Below are 14,678 nucleotides of genomic sequence, written 5' to 3'. Positions count from 1 at the left end.
AAAAGGTTTTTAGATCTCCCCACTCTCCCTAGAAAGCAGTGTTTCAGCTGTGCCAACAGAAAAATCTATGTTAATTTGAAGTTTGTTGGAATTTTTTTTTCTATTATAAAAGTGATACATGTTTAGTATGGGACATTTAGAAATTTCAGGAAAGCTAAAAGAAGGGACCAAACAAAAAAAAATCCTACTTAGGCTCTGGCTGTCCAGCTAAAACCGCTGTTTTCATTTTAGTACAATTTCCCCTTGAATTTGGGTTTGTAGTTTTTCATTTGTCTTTTCTTTTGTGTTATTGTAAACATTACGCATATGATTTTCCTGTCTTTTTTCTTTACTTACTATAGGTTTATATCTTTATCCGCATATTTTACAATCTGCTTAAGATGCTGTTAATCCTTTCAACCATTTTGAAACTGAAAAACATTTTAGCAAATTATTATAAGTTGTTATAATTAAAAATAATGCTGTAATGAACATCATTGACAAAAATTACATATATATATACACACACACATATCTTACTTTTTATTGAAGTATAGTTGATTTACAATGTTTTAGTTTCAGGTATACAACATTGATTCATTTATATATATAATTTATATATATAAATATATATATATTGTATGTGTATATAGTCTTTTTGATTTTCTTTTCCAATATAGGGTATTACAAGATATTGAATACAGTTCCCTGTGCCACATAGTAGGTCCTTGTTTATTTTGTAGCTAGTAGTGTGTATATGTTAATCCTAAACTCCTGGTTTAACCTTTCCCCCTTCCCCTTTAGTAACTGTAAAATTGTTTCCTATGTCTGTGTGTCTGTTTCTGTTTTGTTCATTTGTATCATATTTTTTAGATTCCACATATAAATGATACCATGATACTTGCCTTTGTCTGACTTACTTCACTCATATTAATTCTTTAAAATAAGGACTATGAATTTATTTTTAAATTCACCTTTTACATTATAGTTTTAACTGGGAATGGAATGGACTTGCTTAGCCAAAATTTATAAACTCTAAAACTACATTCACACACAGGTAGTCTCTTGTTTTTCACTGCAGTATGATTTCGTAAAGGGTGTCAGAGAGTAAAATGGTGAAATGCAATCTGAGTTCAAGAGAAAGATCACATAAGTGCCTAAAGAGTGAAATTATGAATTCAGCCATATTCCAGATCTTTCTCTGCACTACACCAAATCAAACAAAACCAAGCAAATCATAATAAAGTGGACAAATCAAAAGCGAACAAAAACAATAAAAGAGCAATGATTACTCCTCTTCCACATTCACAGGATTGGTGTTTCACAGTCTATGCAGCATATAAACATTTGTTGAATGTATCTCCTAGATCAGAATCTCAGCTGGGGATTTTGTAATGGAATCTTAGAGGAGACTTTTGATTGGTGTTACTTTCCAACAACCCACATTAAAATTCCCTCCTAAAAAAAAGTATTTAAAGCAGTGTTTTTCCCCTTCTATCCAACTGTGGAAAGCAAACACCTCAGGCTGTTAGAAAAGGAACGTCTGTGTCCATAAATAGATTCTAATCCAGTGGAGGGGCACACTTTCGCTGTTTTCTGTAAATAGGAAAAGATCATGGTAAGTAGATTGTGTGTCACTGCTGAATGAGTGATGTCCATGAAACGAGAAGTAAGAAACAGGCATTTCTGGCTAAGAGGTAACAGGAGAGGAAATTGTTTATTTCAAAAACCTGAGGCTTTGCAAATCACATAATCAAAATCTGCTCTATTGATTAACTGACCCATAAGAAAAGATACAGATTGAGATTTTTTTTAATGAGGGAAGGAGTTGAGAGCAAATCACTTTAGCATAAAGCTAAGCAAAAAATCTAGGAATAGCTCCATTTTGCTTAACATGTCACTTATCATTTTTTAATTTAAATGTTCATCTATAAAATGAAGATTAAAACACACAATTCCTGGCCTGGCCAGGAAAAATTTTATATGTCTATGGTTTTTACATGGCAAGATGTCACCTTATTTTACTTTACTTTTTTTTAAAGAAATCATTTTACTGAAACCATTTATATAGGATAAAACATATTCACTTAAATGAACAACTTTATTCTACCTTAAATGTCCACTGATGTCACAATTTAGATTTTCATCTTCATTTAGAATGCACCTTCATTCATTTGTTGATCTACTCACCAAGCACGCATTACAGGTCATATGAATAACAGTGTCCTAGGACCCCGAGATATATAAAAAAAAAAACCTGTGAGAATAACCACATTTGTAAAAACAAACTGAGCCCCTTACATTCCAGACACTGTGTTACGTGCTTGACATGGACTATTTCATTTATTTGTAACAAATAGGTACTATTATCATCCCTTTTTAACAGATGAGGGAAACTGATGCCTCTGAGTGGTTAAGGAACTCTCTACTGTACTAAGCTGCCTCCCTTCTTTTAGCTGAAAACATAATATCAATTCACAGATCATCTGGAGAACAAGTCTAAAGGCATAATATAGCAATTTGCACTCTTGATTATGTGTAGTCAGCTGAGGATATGTAAATGCAGAAGAAATTCAAAGAAAGCCATGGGGTGAAAAGGGTTCCAGAGGGCTTCACTGCAAGAGTAATGAAGTGACTGCCTGAGACAGGTAAAAAGCAGTGATGATTTCATGCCTAAAATGTGGGCTCTAGCTATAAGCTTACACATCAAACTGATGGCTACAGAGTCAAATGTCTAGGCTCAAGTCCTTAAAAATGTCTTGTCTCTATATCCTGACAACTCCTGGGTGAGCAGCAAGGAGTTGGCACCTACCCAAAGCCTAGAGTCAGTCAGTTGCAGTCCTGGCTCACATTTTTATTTGACATTTTTTTCCTAAAGAAATGTTCAGCGCTTTATGCACAGGTAGGGATCTGGGACAGATTTTTATTATAGGTGATCTTGGGTGCCTATTAACCAAGGATCAGAGACATTCCCTAAATCAGGGACTATGCTGGTCCAGTGGCTGGGCTGACAGCTGCTAATTCATTAATTTAGCTCCTGTCACCGATTCACATTTTGAGCCCTGAAGTAGCAAGGATCAATGCAAAGGAAGTCAAGTACTGTACATACACCAGAGATGTCTCCTTGGGGCTAGATAAGATTAAACTAAAGAGGTTCAAAACCTCATTAGCTACTTGGTTTTCTCAAATCGTATGCTTGTTCGGTACCCCTGTTTTCTGTGTTTTGTGAATCCTGATGCTTTTTACCTGATTAATTTCCTTAAATTTGAATACAAACACTATACACAAATAAACAGATGGCTTATTCAAAACAAAACTGTCTCCTCTCCTTTGGTTTTAATTCATCAAGATCAGGAAGAACCTATATTTACAACTTCTGTTCTGAAGAGTCACTCCAGCTATTGTTCTGTGCATAGAACTCTCAAAGGCAATTAGAACTCAAGATGTGAATTGATGTCTGGATTTGGATGTAATTAAATAGCAACAATAAACAGGACCAACAACACCCCTAAATTTTCCAGCTTGTGGCTGGTGCATCCCATGGAGAATGAGAAATTAGGAACTCCAGAGGATTGATGTGTTAAAAAAAAAAACATATATACCAAGTGTTTAACTATCCTAGAGCAAAAAACAAAATTTCTTTTATGCTTTATTAGTGTTTTCTATAATACAGAAGAGTCAGAAAGTAAACTAAGAGCTTTGTTCTAAAGATCATAATGCCCATGAGAGAGAGATTTAATTATTAACCATTTAATGATTAGATCAAGAATTAGATGCATAAATTATAGCACTTATTATCCAATGATTAGATCAAGAATTAGATGCATAAATTATAGCACTTATGTCCAATTCATATTATTTTCTGACTTTCACTGTTGGTAGAAAAGCATTTTGATTTAGGGCTTTTATTATCTGTAAAAACAAGTGCCTCTGGGTTTCTAGGATGAGAATTCCATTTTAAGGTTTTCTTCCTTATACTCTACCAAACCTTCCATTTCATAATTTTTTCCCCTTCTTTTATTTCTTTCTTTCTCTCTCTCTCTCTTCCTTCCTTCCTTTCTTTGCCATGCCTGTGGCATGTGGAAGTTCCCAGGCTGGGACTGAACTCATGCCACAGAAGTGATCTGAGTCACAGCAGTGACAATGCCAGATCCTCAACCTGCTAAACCGCATAGAAACTCCTGGTTTATAATTCCTTTACCTTTCTTTCCCTCACAGGGTGCCCAAATATTCATTTTCACCTATCAGGAAAGTATTTAAGATGTGTTTTAGTCATCTTTACTCACAGGAGGTATACAACTCCTTTTTTTTGGTGAATTTCTTGACTGTAATGGTTTCAATGATGCCTTTGAGTCAAGTTGTGTCTTCTTTTTCATATGAAATTTTAGAGGGAGATTTTTAAAAAATGGGATTCTTTAAAAACTGGAGCTAGTCAAAGAACTGCCAGTTAGCTTACCTCAAATAACACAAAAGGAGATTGGATAGAGAACTATCTAAATACTTGTTAAATGCTACAACAAAGATGGTTGATTAATGATCACAATCAACCTGGAGGGAGACTCTCTAGGGATGAAGTTAAGCACTCTCTAGTGGTTCTAATTTTTCCAATAAAAGCAAGACCAGTGGTTCATCATAGCCATATGAACTATTATTTTTTAATCAATTCTTCATAAAACACACATCAAAATTCCCAGTGACTTTAAGCTGGAACAATTATTTAATTTAGGATGAAATCTATAGGGGTAAAGGCAAAAACTATGTTTATATTGGCGTTTCTGTCATGACTCAGTGGTAATGAAGCCTACTAGTATTCATGAGAATGTGGGTTTGATCCCTGGCCTTGCTCAGTGGGTTAAGGATCCAGCATTGCCGTGAGCTGTGGTGTAGGTTGCAGACGTGGCTTGGATCCTGTGTTGCTGTGGTTGTGGCTGACACCTACAGCTCTGATTCGACTCTTAGCCTGGGAATTTCCATATGCCACAGGCATGGGCTTAAAAACACAAAAGAAAAAAATGTGTAGTTATAAAAATCAACAACATAGGTTCAGGCTAGAGGAGAACTGGGTTGGCAGTTCACGTGACAAACACTTGATCATTTCAGTCTCAACAAGGTCTTTGTAGCTGCCTAAGGAAGCTAATGCAGTCTTAGGCTGCATTAATAACATGTGGTATTCCACCTTAGAGAGGTAGAAATCCCATTAAATTTTGCATTAATGAAACCATTGGATTCACTGACAGATCAGTGCACCTAGGTTAGTGAATAAGCTAATACATCTTTAATAGGTAAAATAAATGAAAATATTTGACAAGAGTAGGGGAAATTAAAGGAGGCATGAGATAGGTCTGCAATATGTGAAGGGTTTATAAGAAGGTGAATTAAGCTTATTTTCTGTTGCCCTGCAGGAGAAAGCAAAGGGTAACTACAAAGAGACATAGCTTTGGTTCTGTATAAAGGAGAATATTCTAATAATCTGACCCTATCAACAGGGAAATGGGCTACATCAGAAGAGCATGCCTCGCATTTCCAGAAATATTCAGGTGGAGGTGGGCTCCATCAGAGATGGCATGTCAAGTTATACCAAAAACCAGCCAGGCTGGATGAAGCCTATTTTCTCTCTGAAGAGCGTATGCATCCAAGCCACCTTCTCCATGCTTTTCTAACCCTCTATACATGGTGATCCTTCCCTCCTGTAAAGCTTGTCAGCATCATCTGTTCTACTTCTTCAACATTAAGCTTCAGCATTGTTGTGGAATATCACTTACATATATCCAGTTTCTGTCCTGTAATGGGGTTCCTTGGGGTTAAGCACCACATCTTACTCCATGTAATAAATCCCTAGTGCCCAGCTCTATCCCTACCCATGAGAGTTGGTTAAAGATTAATTGGATGATGATGTATGAATAGTGGTATTGGTACTGACCAAAGTAAAGACCTGACCCTTGATGTGATGTAGACTGGGAAGTTGTTGTGCTGTATTTCTTACTATTTATCCTCACTTAAGTTGATTACAGAACATTAAAAAAACAGTCGCCTAAGGGTTCACTCACTGTCTAAACTCTGACCCTTTGTGCTCATTGCTGAGTTTTGCCTCGGAGGCCATATTAAGAATTTATTTCTTACTTTTAAAAAGTAAAGATGAATACCATATGATACCACTTTTATGTGGAATCTAAAATACGGCACAAATGAACCTATCTACAGAACAGAAACAAACTCACAGACACGGACAACAGACTTGTGGTTGCCAAGGGGGAGCATGAGAGAGTAGGATGGACCAGGAGTTTGGGGTTAGTAGATGCAAACTATTACATTTTGAATGGATACACTGTGAGGTCCTGCTGTATAGCACAGGGAACTATATCCAATCTCTTGGAACAGACCATGATTGGGGATTATATGAGAAAAAAGAATGTATGTATATGTATGACTGGGTCACTTTGCTCTACAGCAGAAATTGGCACAACATTGTAAATCAACTATACCTTAATAAAAAATCCAAAAAAAGTAATTAATTTGTGTGTAGGCTACTTTGAGAAAAGGTTTCTTACTAGGATAGTCTATTTTTTAATGAATAAAGCACTTTCTTGACAAAAACCTCAAAAAAAGAATAATTCACTTACAAAGTAACTTATTTAAAAATAAATTATTTTGAAATAAATGAACCTATCTACAGAACAGAAACAAAAAAACAAACAAACTGTTGCCATAAAAGTACAAAGAACTCTCTCACCTTCACAGAGACCACTCCGCTGTTAATATTTTATCATATTTGCTTATTTCCTGAACTTTCTCTCTTGTTGTATAATAGAGATATGTAATAGACATATTATCTATAATTTATATTTACCTATTAATATTAGTTTCTTTCTAAGTCTTTTGAGAGCAACTACAGACATGGTATCTCATCACCCTTAAACATTCCAGTGTATACTTTCCCCAACAAGTACTCTTTCCTAATAACCAGCACAAAACCCTCCACTGAAGGAAATCAACCCTGGCACGTCACCACTCTGCAACTCAGATGCCATTCAACATTTGCTAACTCTCTCAGGAAGGCCTCTTTATCTTTTGGTTCAGGACATGATCCAGGAATAATTGGAAATGCGGTACAGGGCCTTCCAAGTGCATTGAGTCAGGAGCTGTGTGATGGTGATGTGATGTGAACTCATCTCAATACTGACCGATGACCAGGTTAACTCTAATCACCTGGGCATGCTGGTGTCTGCCTGGCTTCTCGACCTTGTATTTAGCATTTCCACCCTTGTAACTGATTAGAATTTTGTGGGGAGGTATTACAGAATTACACCAATATTTTGATGCTCATCAAACTTCTACCCGCCAGCCTTGGAATTCATTGAAGACTGCCTGAGGCAACCATCTCTCTGATGTTGCCAAATGTTACGTCTGTATTTCTGTCATTCCTTCTACATATACCAGAAGACATTCTGCTTTCAAAAAGAGCTTTCCTCTCTGATTCATTCATTCATTCATTCATTCATTCATTCATTCTTGGATTCCTATTTTATTCAATGAATTTCAATACATTACTATTGTTATTTATTTCAATGCTCAAATTGTCTTCATTTTGACCAAGGAGGCAGTCCTTTTAAGCTGGCTTCTGTGCCCTTCTGACATTTTATTATCATTTGTTGCATTTTCTCCGATTTTCTGGCTTAATAGGCTGTTCCAGATTCATATGTTCCTATAGCCCTAGAATCATCAATTTCTCCAGAGAAGGCGAGTCCTGTTTAGTGGAGGATGGTTTCAAGAAACCAAGATATGGAAACACTTGTGCTCATTGATTCCGGGCCCTCTTAACCAAAGAGCTTAGTGCACACACACACACACACACACACACACACAAAACATACAAATACCTCTGTAACTGTTTTTATATCTTACCATCATTTATTTGTTTCATCACTTTTTTGTTTGGTATAATCAATCCCCACCTTCGTCAACTGTCTTCTCTGCCCACTGCCCATGCACCTACCCTCAACTATCCCACATCCTGCGGTTCTGGGCAAACAGATGCATGCCTCTGTGTATCTCTCCAACCCACCTCACCCTCCTCTATCCTCAGCCTGTGTTGACTCCTCTTGTTCAGGGAAGTAAAAGAATAATAGGAAAAGAAAGAAATGGAATGGAAGGGAAGACAGGTCTTAGATCGCTTTAGTATATAAAATACGAAAATTTTAAGTGAATAGATCACAGAAAAATAAAAAAGTTGGCTAACTCTAATTCTAGAGCATATGCCTTTTAGCATTAAAGTTTTATGACACCACCCAGCAGAAGAATGAATATAGAAAATGTATCACTTTACTGAAATGAAAACACTCTTTGAGTTCTGCATTTCACACCAGGGTAAAAATTTGAGTCAATACTTTTATAAAATATCTATCATCAAAATAAGGCATTACTTCAAATTAATTAAGTTTTTAAATAAATTAAATAAATAATTATTTATTAAATAAAAGAGAGTAGATGCTCCTATTTAGAATAATATAGTTCCCATATTCAAGAGGATGTGGGTTTGATCCTTGGCCTTGCTCAGTCAATTAAGGACCTGGCATTGCCGTGAGCTGTGGTGTATGTCACAGACATGGCTTGGATCCTGCATTGCTGTGGCTGTGGTGTAAGCCTGCAGCTGCAGCTCCAATTCAATCCCTAGCCTGAGAACCTCTGCATGTTGCAGGTATTGCCCTAAAAAAAGCAAAATAATAATAATATTATTGTTATTATATTTAGAATAATATAACTATTAGAATAATATTCTAATTATTCTTCTTTGCTAGGTCATTTGAGTTTACATTTTAAAGTAACTATCAAAACATGCAACAGCACAGCTTTTAGTTTGTTCTTTCTCCCCTAATTTTTTGTAAATCCATTCCATCAGGGAGGCAGGCAGGGAAGCAAGGAAGGATGGGGTGGGTAAGGTTATCCTTGAGCTATCTACACTACTTAGTTAAAAGTCCTTTTCAAATTGCCCTATTATTGCTATTTCTGAGGGTATTCTCTTTGTTGTATTTGCCAGCCATTGCTTATGGTGGCATACTTCCTCATTGTCTTTGTAATTTTGCTTGGGAAGTTCATCTTATAAGGGAATTTTTTTCCTTTTCATGAGCATTCGCCTCTCCTGTGTGGCTGTAATGCCCTAAACAAGTTATGTGAGGGTTTGGGGTTTACATCCCATAGGGAAGAAAAATATAGGCCATTCCACCTTATACTGTACAGACCTGGTTCTTGTTTCCATAGGTGGCCTCATTGCTCACTCTAGTCACAAATAAATTCCCTTTAAAGTTTTAAAATCTGAGAATTCTCTCCCTCCACCCCACCACATTTTCTGGGAGGAAGCTGAGAACCAGACCCTGACTTTAGGCCTAGGGACCATTAACCGTCCAAATATCCTGATGAAATAAAATATATTCAATGTATAATCATTTAGATAATATTAGGCATATATGTACTTAGTATTTGTTTCCAAGTCTCCCTTTTGATAATTACTACTCTTTTAGAAATTCTTTAGGCATTTGATTTCTTTTACACATTTACTTTTCAATTAATTTGTTTTCTATTGGGCAGCTATGGCTGTGAATTGAGAACAAATATTTATTTATTTATTTATTTATTTATTTATTTATTTATTTATTTTGTCTTTTTCTTATTATTTGGGCCACTCCCACGGCACATGGAGGTTCCCAGGCAAGGGGTCGAATTGGAGCTGCAGCCGCCGGCCTACGCCAGAGCCACAGCAACGCGGGATCCGAGCCGCGTCTGTGACCTGCACCACAGTTCACGGCAACACTGGATCCTCAACCCACTGAGCAAGGCCAGGGACCGAACCCGCAACCTCATGGTTCCTAGTCGGATTTGTTAACCCCTGTGCCACGACGGGAACTCTGAGAACAAATATTTAAAACAAACAAAGGCTACTTAACTCTCCTTTTGTTAACACAATTAAAATATGATTTTGTTGCATGAAGAAGTAAAGAGAACCAGCTGGAAAAAAGCACAATGATTTTTATCTTGGTAGACAAGGAAACTGTCCCTTTTTCAGTGGTGGTGAAGACACAATGACAGAGGGCTCTTTAATGAGTCGAGGTTTTTAATCGAGTCATGCCAAGAAGCACTGCCAGGTAGTATTGTGAGCAGTTTCTTTGAACAACTTGTGCAACTTGACAAGTGACATCAGAAGGAAACACAAGGCAAATTCTAACCCCAGCTGGATTGAGCGCAAACAGGAGCCTTCTGTAAAGCAATTTACAAATCACCCCTGAGAGGAATGCTTACTGATCTGTTTTCAAGGACTAGGGAAAAAACATAGAGCAGAACTGTTTAATAAGCTTGCCTGCCACAAATGGAAACTGCGACTCACAAGCCAATTGAGGGCAGCCAAGTATAGGTCCTTGGGAAACAAGCATCCAAATGATAATCAAAGTTATTAGATTTGCCTGGTCAAAACGTGTAGCATTAGCACCTATTTAATTATGCAGACTGTGCTAATGACACCTAAATGCTCTTGGTTGCCTTTCAGGCCTCCAAGTCAGTTACAAATATAAATAATGGCGTTTTATTTTGTCTTTTGTTTTAAATAAGCAAGTTGTAATTTGTCTTAAAATCATTCAAGGTCAACTTGTTTGCTCTCTTTCTTTTTTACCTGCCACCAAGACAGGCAAAACTTCTGAGTTTTGATTTGTGTTATGCTGTCAGTGGCAGGAATTCCCAGTTGGGATGTGTTTCCAAATGGAAAGGACTGGCTGCAGGTGCCTCAACTTCCCACTATAAATAAGAATATTCCTCAAGCAAAGCTGAAGCCTTAACAGAGGTAGAGTAGGATATGCTAAATCTACCTTCTCACATTTTCTTTGTGAAGCCTCCTTTAAGATTGAAAAGAAAGGGGGGGAGTTCCTGTCGTGGCACAGTGGTTAACGAATCAGACTAGGAACCATGAGGTTGTGGGTTCAATCCCTGCCCTTGCTCAGTGGATTAACGATCCGGCGTTGCCGTGAGCTGTGGTGTAGGTTGCAGACGTGGCTAGGATCCCGCGTTGCTGTGGCTCTGGCGTAGGCCGGTGGCTACAGCTCCAATTGGACCCCTAGCCTGGGAACCTCCCATATGCCCCGCGTGGGAGTGGCCCAAGAAATGGCAAAAAGACAAAAAAAAATAAGATTTAAAAGAATGGATCTAAATAGTTGGAAAAGACTATTCTCATCAACAAATTAAATCAATTGTATCTTCAAGTCAAGATATAATTAAAATTACTCTATGGCATTTTTGAACTGTGATTGAAGATAAAAAAGAATAACAAATGGGAGCCACAGATATCTTTTAACCATGAAGAAATATTTTCATCACATAATGACTAGAATTTTTCATTTTGAGATGGAGAAATTATAGGTCTTTTTAAGAATTTTGTTTGTTTGTTTGTTTTTGAAGCTACTACACATGAGGAGCTCTCCCTTAGAAGTCACTGGACAAAAGTTGCAAAGAAACCCCAATAGTGTCAGTGAAATAAAGTAAATCCTATCCCATGCAATGTGTAAGAATGGCATGATTTGCTGATTAAGGGATTATATTATCGGACTTGATGGGCAGCTGGTTGTGTCTACTGATACAAAGGAAGAGAATATTTACCTAAACTACAAAAGAAATGAAATGTGCACCTTGAGGCAAGGGAAACAAATTCCACAGACAATGCCTTCCATTGTCATCACAGGCAGAATAACAGCTAGTGCCCCATTCAAGCAGTTTGCTACGTGGGGAAGGACTAGGATTCGGTCACTAGGTGGTGCTGAAACCACAGCAGAAAGAGAGAGCCTTTCTGTTTATCCTGCTCCTGTCAGCAATTTTCTATGAATTTTCAAATTCCTCCATTTAAGGGCTCTGCATCTTGGAAAAGAGGCAATGATTCTTGTAGTCTAAAGCAGTACTTCTTTGTTTGCTTATAGATTCCAGAGAAGGTCACCGAGGAGTATATGATGCATAAAGAGAGGGAATGACTATCTCTGAGGACATGATCAGACCTCTTCCTTTATTTGGTGCAGGAAGGACTAAGGTATAAAGCTTTCTGAAAATCAGAATCAAATAAGCCCACCAACCTGGGCATTTGGGCTGATATTGACTAGCTTGTTTGGAGGCTTGTCATCCATATAACTAAGTGAAATTTTTCCTGAAACCCTTTAGGATGAACCACTATTAAGAGCTCCCTGGCCCTTGCAATTGATGAGATGTCCTGAGTGCATGGCAGGTAAGACATCCTGAGTTTAGCTAACTAATAGATTCCTCTCCCTCTTGCACTGCCTGCTTCAGAGTGTGATCTGTATGCACAGTCAATGAAATGTAAGGAAAGAAGAGTGAAAATGTGAAGTGTACTCAGTAAAGATGTTGTTATTGCTCTTCATTGGAGGAGAAAGAGGCAAATAGATGGAAAATACACTCTTGTTGGGATCTGGGGTAGATCTGAGGGTCACTGCACATTTAGTTCAATCTTCCACACCAGAGATAGGGAAACTTTTCTTTCTATTGAGAGTTGCTGACCCAAAGAGAAAAAAAAATCAATCGTGGGTCAGAGAAGTAGAAAGCAACTTAATTTATTTTGAGAGAGATGTCTACAACTGTTCATGCCTTTTAAATTAGGTACCCGGGACATAAAAACCTAAAGATACATCAAATAACTTAAAACTTACATGTAGTATCTATAAAAGACGGTGGAGGTGGAGGAGAATGGGAAAGTGTAGGGATGGAGAAAAGATGAAAATACAGAGAAACAGAGCAAGAGAGGCAGAGGCAGAGAGTGGCAGAGAGTTGCCTGCTCCAAAAATACCAAAGCGATCCCACACTGAATAAAGGACACTCACAGCAAGAGGCAGGTACACAGCCTGCCTGACAGACTGAAAAAGCTGTCTTTTGTGGAACAGCAAACACTCCATTCTGTGGTTAGGATATCAACCTAGAAAACCTTGGTTGGGCAAGCTGATTCATTTAGGCTGATTTTTTTTTTTTGGTCTTTTTAGGGCTATAACCATGGCATATAGAAATTCCCAGGCAAGGGGTTGAATTGGAGCTATAGATACTGGCCTATGCCACAGCCACAGCAACGCCAGATCCAAGCCACGTCTGTGACCTACACCACAGCTCATGGCAACGCCAAATCCTTAACCCACTGAGTGAGGCCAGGGATCGAAACTGCATCCTCATGGATGCCTGTCAGATTTGTTTCCACTGAGCCATGATGGGAAATCTTGACTTTTTTTTTCCTTTTACAGCCACACCAGTGGCATGTGGAAGTTCCCAGGCTAGGGTTCAAATCACAGCAGGAGCCACTGGCCTATGGCACAGCCACAGCAATGCCAAATCAGAGCCATATTTGTGACCTACACTGCAGCTTGAGGCAACGTCAGATCCCTAACTCACTGAGCAAAGCGAGGGATTGAAACCCCATCCTCAGAGAGATAGTGTCAGGCTCTTAACTGGCTGAGCCGCATTGTGAACTCCTAGGCTGAATCTTTTTAAGAAACAGAAGACTCAGGAAGTCTTTCTTTTTACCTTACCCTTAGCTGCGTAAAGAATTTAGGTAGAGGACCTGTTTCCAGAATAGAGGTATCACCAGGGATACCTGCCAAGAATACGGTCTGGGTACAGTGGGAAGGGCCTCGAGATCAGAGTCCACTCTGTGTCCCACTGTCACCTGGCCCAGAAAACATGGGTGTACCAAGCATTTGTTTTTCCATCTCCAGGTCAATTACTGTCCTCCTTCGAGTCCCAACTGCTCCCCCGACCCCTGCTCCAAATATCCTCTTCTCTCTTGAGCTGAAGATGGTATTTAAGGTGAGGGTTTCAGCCATTTGGGGAGCTACTCAGTTTTTCTGGGTCTCTCCCATGTAGACATCATTATGCTTTGGTTTGATTTTCTCCTGTCAACCTGTCTCATGTCAATTTAATTCTTAGAAGAGCTAGAACGGTCAAAAAGGGTGCAGGAAAATGTCTTCCTAGCTGAAAGTTGCATCACACTACTTCCACCTAAAGGATGCTTGGAATTTAAGTCAGAGTTCTAATTTAACCAAAGGGCACATTTTCTACATCTTTGGTGACTGTCCTTTACAGTAACAACTGGGTTTTACAATGATGATTATGTGAAGCAATGCAGTGTTAATACCATCTAAAAATACTGAATCATGATGAGCATTAAATATTGGTCAGATACTTTTAGAGGGGGGTTTGTTAAGGACAAAAAGAAAATTTGCTCTCTGGCTAGGTCTTTGTAAATGGAAAAGAATTTTAACTACATCGTGGAGTTCCCATTGTGGCTCAGCAGTAATGAACCTGACTAGTATCCACGAGGACATGGGTTATATCCCTAGCCTCACTCAGGGGGATAAGGATCCTGCATTGCCGTGAGCTGTGGTATAGGTTGCAGATGCGGCTCGGATCTGGTGTTGCTGTGGCCACGGTGTAGGCCAGCAGCTGCAGGTCCAATTTGAACCCTTAGCCTGGGAACTTTCATATGCTGCGGGTTAAAAAAAGGAAAAAAAATAAACAACTTCCTTATTCCAGAAACATGTTAATTACATGAATTATAAAAAACTAACCCCCCTAAAAGTATAGGCATGTGTGTATGTGTGTGTGCATGCATTCAAATGACCATTCCTCAAATCTTTTTAAACTTTAGAGGGAATGTACTCACTTCCTAGATTATCCAC

The 14,678-nt window shown here is 38.3% G+C and overlaps 1 protein-coding gene across 4 annotated transcripts in view; it reads right to left on the bottom strand.

Moving 5' to 3' along the window:
- Window positions 1-14,678, bottom strand: part of CNTN4 (contactin 4) — a 985,539-nt gene that overhangs the window by 31,444 nt on the left and 939,417 nt on the right. The gene's annotated exons all lie outside the window — the stretch shown is intronic.

This window comes from Phacochoerus africanus, chromosome 1, assembly GCF_016906955.1.
Source record: "Phacochoerus africanus isolate WHEZ1 chromosome 1, ROS_Pafr_v1, whole genome shotgun sequence".
NCBI classification, from domain to species: domain Eukaryota; kingdom Metazoa; phylum Chordata; class Mammalia; order Artiodactyla; family Suidae; genus Phacochoerus; species Phacochoerus africanus.
The sequence above is the reverse complement of the archived record's forward strand: the minus strand, read 5'-3'. Positions and strand labels throughout refer to the sequence as shown.